Source organism: Sorex fumeus, unplaced genomic scaffold (genome assembly GCF_029834395.1).
Source record: "Sorex fumeus unplaced genomic scaffold, SorFum_2.1 ptg000048l, whole genome shotgun sequence".
NCBI classification, from domain to species: Eukaryota; Metazoa; Chordata; class Mammalia; order Eulipotyphla; family Soricidae; genus Sorex; species Sorex fumeus.
Window position 1 is genome coordinate 10,707,518 of NW_026606105.1, and position 13,492 is coordinate 10,721,009.

Genomic DNA, 13,492 nt, shown 5'->3' on the forward strand with positions numbered 1-13,492 from the left:
TGTTCTTGGGCATTCAGGTTTCTTCCAGTTTCTGGCTATTGTAAAGAGTGCTGCAATGAACAAACAAGTGCAGATGTCACTTCGACTATACATTTTTGCTTCTCTGGGATATATTCCCAGGAGTGGTATTGCTGGGTCAAATGGGAGCTCAATTTCTAATTTTTTGAGAATCGTCCATAGTGTTGTCCAGAAGGGCTGAACCAGTCGACATTCCCACCAACAGTGAAGGGGTGTCCCTTTCTCGCCACATCCACGCCAGCATTGGTACAAGCACCAATTTTCCCAATATCTTTCACCAATGTCCTTATGTTACCTCAAAGTGGAATGAAGAGTTTACTAGATTATTTTAATTATTCTATAATTATAGTTTTATACCATTTCTTTTTGGTTTCCAGGACACACCCAACAGTGCTCAGGGCTTACTTCTGGTTCAGCTCTCAGGAATACCTGCTGGTGGGGCAGGAGAGACCATATGGGGGGTGCTGAACATGAAATTGAGTTGGATGAGTGCAAGGGAAAGGTCCTAACTGCTACGCTATCACTTGACCCCTACTTTTTATATTCCTGGACTTCTAATAAACATAGAAGATACTCTCCTTTTAGTCCAATAGTTATTTTCCTTAAAGTAAGTGTTCTTAGATTTTCTTGACCTTTTATATATATTTCTTTTTACAGACTTAAATATATGTGCTTTTTTAGCTTTCCTTCCTAGGTATATAAAATATCTTACCAGCAAATGTTCTTGCTATTAAATAATCTTCTAATTCCCCATCCCTTTCAATATAATGGCGATAGTCTCCTTTTCTGATTTCACACTAAATTTAATAGTCAGGAGGCACAATTACCTAACTACCTATTTATTTTTGTTTTTAATTTCCCATCTTAGTTCCACAGGTAAAAATTCTTTCTGTTTATTCTTTTATTTGTTCTGATAGATAACACATAGGACATCTTTGTGCGAATTATAATTCCATTTCCAAGGTTGTAAAAAAATGCAATCTTCTTCCTTCTAATATTCTTTTATAGTGGATTTTTGTTTTCAACCCTCGGACATCTGTTGTCTACTCTAAAATAAAAACAACACAACTTGACCTCATTTTATATGTTAGTCAAAAATAAAAGATAGAAAAAACAAGAAATTGATGAAAATCTATACTTAAATATAATAGTATCAAAGTGACATCCTTTTCATGAAGTGTTTTTACTAAGAGAGATTAGTTGGAGGGAGAAAGACTAATATTCTATAATCCACTTATAAGGACAAGATTTAAAAAAAATTCCACTAAATACTTATTAGAAATTTGAATTTTAGTTTTGTAGATCAAACATATACAGAAGTTAAAATACAAAGCTATACCCATGGAACATATACAAACTTAAAAGCATGAAAAAAACTGGAGGTGCTGAAAGGTGATAATGTACAAAGCATGAAACCTTATCAGTAACATTAATGCAAACTACAGGGCCTAAAACTTATAATGAAAATGGCTGTCATAGAAGCAGGGTGGGGGAACTTTGGGGCATCAGAGGAGGCCAATTAAGACTGTTGAAGGGGTTAATCCTGGAACATTGTATGCCTAAAACCCAAACATGAATGAATCTGTAGTTCACAGTCACTGAATAAATTATTTTCAAAAACAAACTTACTAATTGCTTGCTGTTCTAATGATTTTTTGTATACTCATCATTAAATATAGCAATATATAAAGAACTGACAATTATTATCTCCATTTTATAACTGAGGCATAAAGATACTAATCAGTCATTCTTTAGGAAATTTTAATTATTTAAGAACACTTAAAAATAGAAAAATCATTACTTTATATGCCATGTTGGGTTCATATTCCTAAGTATTTTGATGCAATTTCAGAACTCATTAATGGTTTATAATTGTTCTGTAATCTTTTATTATGTGTGTTTCAAAGTTAGAAACTTTTAATAACAAAACCAAAATAATCTTATAGAAGCTAAAATACACTATATTTCTTTTTTAAAAAAATTTTTATTAGTGAAACACCATGAGGTACAGTTGTAGACTTACAAATTTTTGTGCTTGGGTATCAGTTATACAATGATTGAATACTCATCCCTCCACCAGTGCCCATTCTTCACCTTCAATGCTCCCAGTATCCCTCCCATCCTCCCACCCCTTCCCCATCTTACCCCACCCCTATGGCAGGGCATTCCCTTTTGTTCTCTTTCTCCTTTAGGGTGCTGTGGTTTTCAAAAGAGGCATTGAGTGACAATCATGTTCGGTCTATAGTCTACTTTCAGCATGCATCTCTCATCCTGGGAGAATCCTCCCAACTCCCGAGATAAGTACCAGGAGGTTCACTCCATGGCTTGAAGGCGAGCTGCACATGCTGGAGGAGAAGGCAGCTCAGATAGCGAGGGGAGCACCAAATACACTATATTTCTTTATTACTACCAAATGTACTGTTCAATTTGCTATTTCCTTATGGTTTGTTGTTTAGGGTTTTTCAGTTTTTTTGAACAGTTCAAATAAGAATCCAAACAAGCTCCACATATAACAATTGGATAATGAATCTTTTAATATATAGATTTCCCTTCTAATAGTAGTAGTAGTAGTATTTTGTTGTACTTTATGTGTTCAAAAATTGCTTCTTGTGGATGTAAAATATTTCTCCTAGTGTTATTTTGCAGATTACACCATAATAAAGTAATTCAACAAACCCCTCTGTCTCCTATTTTATATTTCCTGCAATTTATCTAGTCTTCATCACTTGGAGCTTTAATCTTCAGAAAAATTGCTTCATACATCCTGTTGTTTTTTAAAAAATAGAAACTTGTTTAACTTTCTAGAGAATTGAGAATACAAGAATCATCGACTGTTCATATCAATTCACTTAAGGCTTTTTGAAATATAGAATGAATGAAGAGAAATGGCTATCATTTCACATCCAAAACAGACTGTAGAATGTGGAGGAACAAAGTTAATATATGAATAAAAGTAATTCTCTGAAGATTGTTTGGAATTTATAAGACCCATTAACATGCATAAAACACTTTCTGTGCTCTAATTTGAAATCTTTCAAAGTGACTCAGTTATAAAGAGGTAGACTTTGCCCTTAGTTTTTTCAGGATTGTATTCTAGCATTCACTACCACAGTTAAGTTCAGGATCATCTGTCACATACTTTTCAGTGGCACTGTTTAATATCTATAAAAGAGAGCATGAAATAAAATCAATTTCAAAAAGTAGTAAAGAATATTGCCAATAGAAGCAATGCCAAGCTTTTTTTAATTTGATAAAAGCAGAGAATAGAGAAAGAAAAGAACTAATCATAGAACGAGATAATATTTTTTAAAAAAAAACTGGAGTAAAGTTATCTATTTGTATCTAATCTAAATCCAAATGTATAGAATGAATTTTAAGAGATAAATATTAAGTCACATTTTTTAATGTGGCATCTTCTCAGCATGTGTGTGTGTTTGTGCGTGTGTGTGTTTGGAGAATTGGGGGGAGTGAGGAGAAATAGAAGAAGGGACCACTATGGCAATATTAGAGGGCAGGGCTAGGTACTGAAAGGAAGTAGAGTGATAAGCATGATGCCCTTTCAGTGATAATTTACAATACTATCCCTAAAATTGGGTGAGGTGGGGGCACGGTCGGGGATGGGAATGGGGAAAACAAAAATCAAAAGGAAAAAGTGTCTGCTGTGAGAGGGAAACTGAGGACACTGATGAAAGAAAGATGCTGGTGAAGGATTTTGTGTTAGAACATTGTACTCCTGAACCTCAATCATGATACCTTTGAAATTCATGTTAATTTAATACAAAAATTCAAAAACAAAGAGTGAGCTACATTTCACACCAGTGAAAACAGTACTCGATCGCCCCCCACAGAATAGGCTGGAGGTCTGGAGGTTTCTGAGTTTCACCAAGGTGGTCTAGGGGTCCATGGCAAAACAGAACCTTAGAAATATTGCAATTTTGGGCCTCTTGCTTTGAGCCATCTGAGTTTGCATACTGCATATCATCAGAATATGAACCCTGAACATGACTTGTGAGGTCCACTAACAACAAAACTTCATAAGTAAAGACTTTTTGAATACTCTGAATCAAAATATTTATATATTACTTATATTTTCTACTTTATTTTTGCCCTAAAAATGCTAGAATTGTTGTGATTTTTTTACTTTGTCAAAGAACTAATTTAGAATTAAACTTCAGTGTTTTCTGCCTTCTCTATGTCATTGATTTTCAATTGTGTTATCATGGAATGAAGACATGCGGCACATTTTGGAAAAAATTTAAAATGTGTGTTTAATAAAATGTATTTTAGAATGTATAAATAACTCCTATGACTCAAATACAATAATATTCTTAATTTTTATAAAAAGACAAAAGATCTAGTCACTAGAACAGTCTTGGAAGAATTTTCAAGACCATCGGTGTTTAAATTAGCCCATTTCAAACTACAGTGAGATACCATTACAAACCTATAACAGGGAACCTGTCTTGTTTGCCAAGGCGTCGAAAATCAGATGGGCTGGACAAGTAATGAGATTTGGAGAGGACCGTTGGACTAGAGCCATTACTGACTGGATTCTGTGGGACGTCAAAAGATTGTGTGGCCGCCCACCTACAATATGGTCAGACTTCTTTCTCAAGACCCTGGATGATCTGTTTGAGGCTCTTCGTGTTCCTAGAATGAGCAGACACCATTGGGCTACACTAACACGTGACAGGGATGAATGGAGACATTACTGGTGCCCGCTTGAGCAAATTGATGAGTAACGGGATGTCAAGTGATCAAGTGATCAAGTGAACAATAGCTATATCCAAACAATCAATAATACTAAATACTAAGAAGATGCAAGATATGAAAAAATCATAATTCTCATATGTTGCTGGTGGAAAAGCAAAATTGTTCAGAACTTGGAAACCTATTTTGCAGTTTATTTTAAAAATTTGCATGCAGTCATTTCTTTCCTAAGAAATACACTCACCATGTCATGCAGAAATCTTATGCCTGTTTAGAAAACTAAAATGTGCGACCATAAAAAGAGTTTTTAAGGAATGTTCATAGAATTTTCTCTCATAGTAAATGGTAATGTAAATAATCCAATTCTTCATTAACAATTATTATATTAAAATAGGGTTAATTATGATATATGCATACTAGGGAAGAATACTAAATAGTAAAAAAGAAATGCAGGGCTGACAAATGCAACCTATTGATTAATGTCTAAAGCATTGTTAAGTGAAAAGAAGGATATATAACATAGCTTAAATTAGTTATGTGGGGATTTTTTTTTTAGCCACACCTGGCAATGCACAGGAGTTACTCCTGGCTCATGCATTCAGGAATTACTTCTGGTGGTGCTCAGGGGACCATATGGGATGCTGGGAATTGAACCTGGGTTGTCCGTGTGCAAGGCAAATGCCCTACCCCCGGTGCTCTAGCCCCTATGTGGTGATTTTAATTACATAAAACTTTAGAAAAGACAAATATAATTGATAGTAATCAAATCAGTGGTTTCTATTGGGGAGGGGGGCATGGGTTAAGATGATCCTACAAAAGGATTGTCCACAGAGAGGCAGGAAGGTATTTTTTTTTTATTATGGTTAGTTGAAATATTCTGTTGTTTGTAATGGTGATTACATACAATCTATATATTTTGTCAAAGTTCATCTAAATTCAGTGTTTCATAGAAAACCCATGAATTATACATAAAACCAATGAATTATGTGTATGCAAAATAACTTTACTAATATTAATTTTAAAAGTTTCTACCCTGAATGAGGAACTTTGTGACCTTGGACTCGGCTCAACGGAACCAGGAGCAGAGATCCTCTACCTGTTTCACCCTGTCTCCAGCGACCCAATGGTCACGTCCACAAGCGACCTCCTGCTGGTGCCAGATAATCTCCTCATCAGCCACCATCCAGATCACATGGCTTTTTCTCCCAGAAGGGAAAAACATGACACCCTCAATAGCCATGCCACTGAACCAGGCTCTAGGTTGTTTCACTCAGGGCGCCCCACGGGGGGGCAGGTGATAGCCCACCCAGTCCCAAGGAACATGGCAGACTAAAACCTCCACAACCCAACTGCCTCCATGCTCAAGGCCACTCCCCACACACTCAGGCCAAGCCTCACACACCAGTGAAGTATTACTGGAACAGGTGGTCGCATTGGCAGCCATGCAACACATAATAATATACTCCCTACCCATTCTTCAAGAGTACCACACCACATTTGATGGGGTTCAAATAGTAGGCAATCAATCAATGAGGGAAATATATATGCATATATGCATGTTTTCAGATATATATATATATATATGTATATGTATATATATATATATAAGCTCACATCACTCAACCTTTAGCAAAATGTTAGTGATATCCTAAAGAATGTCTTAATGGACCCTGCCAAAATAGAACAATCCCACACTGTTTCCTTATGGATACTTTTTTGTAGCATTTTCAGTGGTTTTTCATAACAGACAATGCAAAATATATTATTTCAGTTGTTCTTTAGGACAGAGATTGGGTCTTGGGATGGAAACATCCCAAATATGGTGGTGAAAAGGTGTAATGATGGTAGGATTGGTGTTTGAATATTAAATGTAATATAAAAATTAAAAAATTTTAAGCAAAAGTTTCAACTCTGTTCCACTGTTGGTGGGAATATATACTACTGCAGCCTCATTGAAAAACAGAATGAAGATTCTTTTAAAACAATTTATAACATATAGCAATACCACTCCTAGATATTTAGCCAAAGGATATGAAAACACTAATCTAGAAATAAATTTGCATTTTATATTCGTAGAATTATTATTAATAACCATACATGAGGTCAACTAAATGATTATTAGCAGGTAACTGGCTGATAATGTAGATTTACTCAATGGAATACTTTTGTTACAAGAAGTAATAAAACTATGTTATTTGGGAAAAAAATGGAAGGAGCTTGAGTCTGTTAAGTACAATAAAAAAGAAACTGAAAGACAATTACTTGATGATTCCATGTATCAGCAGAATATAAATGAATAAAGCAAAGGAACTGGCAGAAAACAAAACTCCCAGACTTGGTGAAAACTATGATAGTTACTGAAGGGAAAAGATACTGGAATAGAGGAGTGGGCAGAGAGACAGATGGAATGGAGCTAAACTTTGATGGTTCTGTGAATCCTATACCTGCATATAAAATTGCTAAGTTGCACCCTGAAAATCTATAATATTGCAACTACAGAAATCAATAAAAAGAGAAACGAAAAGATTTATCTTTATTTTGTGTTTAATTGAGAAATAATTGACATCATATTTCTGGTGTATAATTTAATATTTGTTTATGTTGTGAAATGATCACCAGAATAAATATGCTTAATATCCATCAGTACACAATAGTCACAATGTGTGTGTGTGTGTGTGATCAAAACTCCCTCAATTCTTCATCTGTTACTTTGTTTTTGAAATCTAATATTTCGATTAAGTCTTAAAAAAACTCCATCTGGTCTGCTTGAGTTACGTAGCTTTGTGTATCATCCATCTTCTTCATTAAATCACTTTAATTTTGGTATATTTTAAATGAGTTTGTCTCAAACTTCAAGGAGGGACTGTCCCTTAATCTTGTTCAGGCAATTATTTTCTGTTTATTATTTGTATGTGTGTGCCTCTTAATATTTTGTTCATAAAGTCAAATGTGTTGTAGAGAACAGTAGAGGCTAGAGTAAATAATTTTTATTCTTGTGGGTAGGCAATCTATTTTCTTTTGCTATCCCATTAGTGTGGGAGTTTTTAATCTCTGTTGTAGGAGCAAGGTTCCAATTTAAGATGGCTATTGCAATTTTTATTCTCAGCTTGGCACAGGATTCACTTTAACCATGTAAAATCTTCTGTTTAGGTTGTGAAGTAACTAGCCAAAGAAGCTTTGGGTTGTTTGTTTGTTTGTTTGTTTTGTTTTGTTTTGTTTTTAATTTTGTTCATCTCTTGGCTAAATGCCTCCACACTTGGTGCTGAACCCTCTTTGAGCAGCTACCAGAAAGAAGTCTCTGTCTTCTCTCTAGAAGTCTCTCCTAGGTCTTGGCACTATTACTGTGGGGAAGGTCACATCTGCAGTGCTTTGTGGCTACTCCTGATTTGATGCTCAGATGTCAATCCTGGCAGTGCTCAGAAGACCATACTCAGTGCTCAGTTTACCTATACATTTCTCCTGTGTGTAAGGCATGTGCTCAGCTCATTAAGTTACCTCTAGTCCCCTCACAATTATTTTCTTTCGATGCTGTTAGTATTGCAGTGGCGGTGGAGAAGGAAAGTATAAAGGAAGGAGGCTGTGTTTTCTGACATTTTGAGTCAGCCTTTGAATTCAGAAGGCACTGCATCCCTGGGGGCTCAAACGCTTGTCAGATACAAAAGTTTCAGTCTACCTTACAGACCAGACGAGCATGTTTACCGTATCTTTCCCACTGCTGAACTTCAATTCTATTTTCTTGTTCCCGTATCTCTCCCCAAGCTGGAGTTGATTCCTGTCATTTCTTTCTGTCATCTTTCTCTTTCCACTTTGGTTTCTTCCCCCTTCAGATTAAGCCTTTCATTCTCTGGGACAGAGAAGATAAACCTCAGTGGACTGGTCCTGCTCTCCTACTTTGAAACCAACACCGAAAGGAACGTTTTTCTCAACATGTTCTGCCACCCTCCCTGTGAACCCCTAATTGTGTGCCCCTTTTGAAAGGTCTGCAAAGGAGTGTGATGTCCCATGTCTGTGTTCTTGTGTGTGTCTGGAGGGGGGGGGGGGTAGGGGGGGAAGGGTAGGTGGTGAGTCTCTTAAACTTTTCACTTAACTTAATCAATTTGTTAAAAATTTCTAGTTGAATTGTTTTTTTCTGCCCCGAGTGACCAATTGCAGCTTTTTACCCACCAAAGCAAATTGTACTCCTTCTCCAAGTATACTCCGATCACCTTTCAGATTTTGAGTTAGTTCTTTTGGCCCTCTGACTTGTGTACTGACAGGTCAAGAATTGTCTGTGAATTACGGTTTGTTCGGATTTCACTTTCAATGAAAGGGTGGGAATGGACTCCTTTAAGGTTTTCTTTTCTTTTATATATATTTTTATTGAAACATTATGAGATAGATAGTGTAACCCCATCAACGGCCAAGATCCAGAGACTATAAAACTAAGCTCCCGGAAGCGCGCAGCCGCATTCCAGCGCAACCTCTTATTGTCTAGCTCTAACTCTTAGAGAACCTAGCAGGGTACCGAGAATTTCCTACCCTCATATATGCCTGACTGGGAACACCTGTAAAGGTGATTAGAGGCTGCCCCCAAAGCCTCCATCCCTCTCGGAGAGCCCAGCAAGCTACCGAGAGTATCCCGCCCGCACAGCAGAGTTTGGCAAGCTACCCGTGGCGTACCCGATATGCCAAAAACAATAACGATCATGGTCCTTATTCCCTTGGCCCTGAAAGAGCCCCCAGTATACCATCAAGCTACACTAGCATGTGACTGGGATGAATGGAAATAGATCTCAAAAAACATTTTCAGATGTGAACGGAGTAATATACAGAAAGTTACTGAAGCCAGAAAGCACTGGTAAGATGCACTGGAACATCTGCACACAGAAGGAAATGTTAGAACTATCATTTTTGTATGAAGAAATTTCGTAGTGACAATATCAAGGACTGGGAGATTTCATGCAATATATTCATATATTTCATTAATTAATTTATGACATTCCATCTGTCTTTCACAAACTAACTTATAGAAAATGGAATATCAAGAGACTTCATTGGTTTGTTCCCTTCTTCCACATCCCAAGTGTGTGGAGAGTCTGTATTTTAATTTTTCTTAAATTTTCTCAGAAATATGCTTTTTTCATTCATTCTTTGTTGGCCTCTAACAACACAAAAACCACTACTTATTTATTACTGATATCCTTGCAGTTTCCCAAAAAGTGACCTACATTTTCTGCCACATCTGAACTCTCTGTTTTTGCTCATGCCGATCTTTTTGGCTAGAATATATTCTGACCCTTACTAACAATTTACTTTTCTCTTATCTTCCACTTTCTGAATTTGATCTTTTAAAAATGACTTCATGTTTTTCAACAATAAGTATGACATTCTCTTCCTTTAATTTGGCTGTTTATACCATTAAATTTGCTCACTTTTGTTTCATAATATTGTCACTACCATTTTTTATGAACCCTTATACTGAATAATATATTACAAATCACTTAACAAAGAGGTTTCTCACTTGTGTTGGCCCTTCTCCTTCCTCAGTTTCATCTTTTTTAAGTGTCAATTATTTTCCTGTTTAATGCATAATAAATGTCATTGTTTCTGTCATCTTTTCAGACCTCTACTATCCAAAGTGAATATTGAAAATAAAATTTAAATAAAGCAAACTCTTCTCTGGATCATGGGTTATTATGATGCCATATTGTACTATTGATTGAACCAAATGGGACCAAAGAGACAGTTCAATGGGCTGAGTGTATGATTTGTAGGCGGGAGATGCAGATATAGTCCCTGGCACTGGTTGGTCTTCTGTGTAGTATACCATGAGTAGCCTCTTAGTATATGAGGTGTGGCCCATAAAACAAGCAAAAATTTTAATGAAATGATGCCAAACATTTTATATGCATAGTAGAATTGATTATTCTCAATGGGAAAATATTAATGAAATAATAGCACTGTAGCACTGTCCTCCCGTTGTTCATCGATTTGTTTGAGCGGGCCCAGTAATGTCTCCATCGTGAGACTTGTTACTGTGTTTGGCATATCGAATACATCCTGGGTAGCATGCCAGGCTTTTCTGTGCAGGCAAGATACTCTCTGTAGTTCTCCAAGAGGGGCAGGAGGGTCGGCCGTGTGCAAGACAAAACCCTACCCATTGTGCTATCGCTTCAGCCCAATGAAATAATATACATGATAATTAAAATTTTATAGTCAGTTTCTTGCCAGGTTTTTTTTCATTTTGATTTAAATAAATTTTACTTGCCACATTTTAAAGTGGTCCTATTACATGATATGGTCAACTTAGAATGAATAACTTGTAATGTATGTGATAAAACATTGAAACCATTTCACTCTTGGTTTCTGTTTAATGTTGAAAATGTGAGTTTGGAGGCAGGTTTAAATTCTTTGCTTAACAATCATATAACTACACTGTCAGTTTAGGTTATGGTCCAGCTATGCTGTAAATTCAAGCTGATTTATGAGTCTTTGTACCATTACAATACTTTTTCATCCAATTGGAAGAAACAGTCATGCCTAAGGCCCTGATTCTGCAAAGGCTAATTTGGGATTGATGTGGCAGAAATTCTGAGTCTTTTTCTTGGGATGCAAGAAGTAAAACATGCAGCAGAAACTAAGAATAAAAAAATACTATTTACGATGATTTTTTTCCTGTCTCCATAGAATATTTAATTTTTGTTTTAGGATTACATTAAGATTTAGGGTTAGTTCACAATTTTCATAAAGATTTATTATATACACTTTATTTAAATATTTATTTTTATATTGGCAACCGACTGAAAGCAAGAACTAAATATCAGCAGAGTAGTAACACTAAAATCAACGCTGGCAACTGATACAAGCATACAGGCAAGGCAGTGGTCTGAGATCAGCATGTTTGGGAAAGCAGTTGATGCAATACTCAAAATAGTCTCAGCATCTGTAAGATGAAACCTATTAGACTAAGCTATAACATTGTCATATGCATTCGTGAGAATTGCCCACTTACTCACCTCCTTACATAGGGCAATGGTTTCAGTTTTCTTCGTAGTCGAGGAATATTGACCCCCAAGGATTTGATGATTATTTTTCCTTGCCATCTTTCACTTGAATTTACCAAAAGAGAAACACAGCAGCATATATAAGAACTTCCCCTATGCTTATAGGGTAAAAGGCTGGTATCTTCCATATATATATGTGTGTGTGTATATATATATATGGAAGATACCAGCCTTTTACCCTATAAGCATAGGGTGTGTGTATATATATATACATATATATACACACACACATATATACCATGTGTGTATATATTGGAATATATGTGTGTATATATATATACATATGTGTGTATATATATACATATATATACACACACACATATATACCATATACATGAAATATATATTTTGCTTATAGACTAAAAGGCTGGCATCTTACATATATAGACAATATATATATATGTATATATATGTGTGTGTGTGTGTGTATACACTTACAAATGAATATCCTGTTAATAGTTAAGTTAGTTCAAAACTAACTTAACTATTCTTTGGCTTAATTTAGCACTGTGGTCCAAGAAGAAGGAGTATTATCAGACTCCTGGAGCTCCTGTTGGAATCTCTGTGCTCTTTAGTTACAGCTCCTTCCAGAAACTGAATAATATCACTTCTGATTCACTCCCTGGGCTGGAGCAATAGCACAGCAGGTAGGGCATTCACCTTGCATGCAGCCGACCGGGTTCAATTCCTCTGTCCCTCTCGGAGAGCTCTGCAAGCTACCGAGAGTACTCCGCCTGCATGGCAGAGCCTGGCAAGCTCCCCGTGGCATATTTTATATGCCTAAAACAGTAACGAATTTCAAAATGGAGACGTTACTGGTGCCCAGTCCAGCAAATAGATGAACAACGGGAGGACAGTGCTACTGCAATGCAGTGCTGATTCTTCCCCATGTAGGTTTAGGGGGACTAAATGGGTTCCTACTATTTTTAGGTTCTAATTGCCTTAGCTTAATTCATTCCCCCTAACCTTGCCCCACACTTAAAAATAATCTTCCCACTCTCAATACACTCATAAAAGCAAGATCTCATTGAATGTTTTTTCATTGAGGTTTGTGGATAAGAACTTCATAAATTTTAGTGTAATAAATGTAATGTGTTTCCCATTTTTATTCAGATTCTTTCACCACCAAGATTATTTACATTCCTATATGAGTACTTTTCACATTTGTTATATTTTTCTACTGAGAAACAGTAAACGGAATTGTGCATTTAGGAATAAAAATATGATAAAGTTCCAATACAAGCAGATTAGTATTTTGAACTATTTTCTATGCCATTATTGGACGATTTAACTCTCCTTCTTAGGCCTGGGAAATGCCTTGATAAAAACTTTCTAAGGGACATTCTATGACCATCTCCACGTATGACCACACAATTTTAAAGTCTCCATGACTTTTACTAAGAGATTTTTACATATAGTATCTCGCTCAGATTTTTTAATAATAAAAATGTATCCCAACAATATTTGTCTCATTCCTATTATGAGAAACAGAACAGAAACCTCTAATAGCACAATTGTCCATGATGCCTATGAAATCATCTAAGGTCTCCTCCAGCCTTCTTCATTCCCCTTAGACAAAGGCAAAATAAATAATTCTCTTAGCACCTTTAGGACCATAAACTTCGTCCCCTTTACAGCCATGCTAAAAATAAAGGCAGGGAAAAAGAAAATTTGGAGCTGTTGTTTGAAGTATAGGCTTTTAAAGTAATATTGCTTTTTAG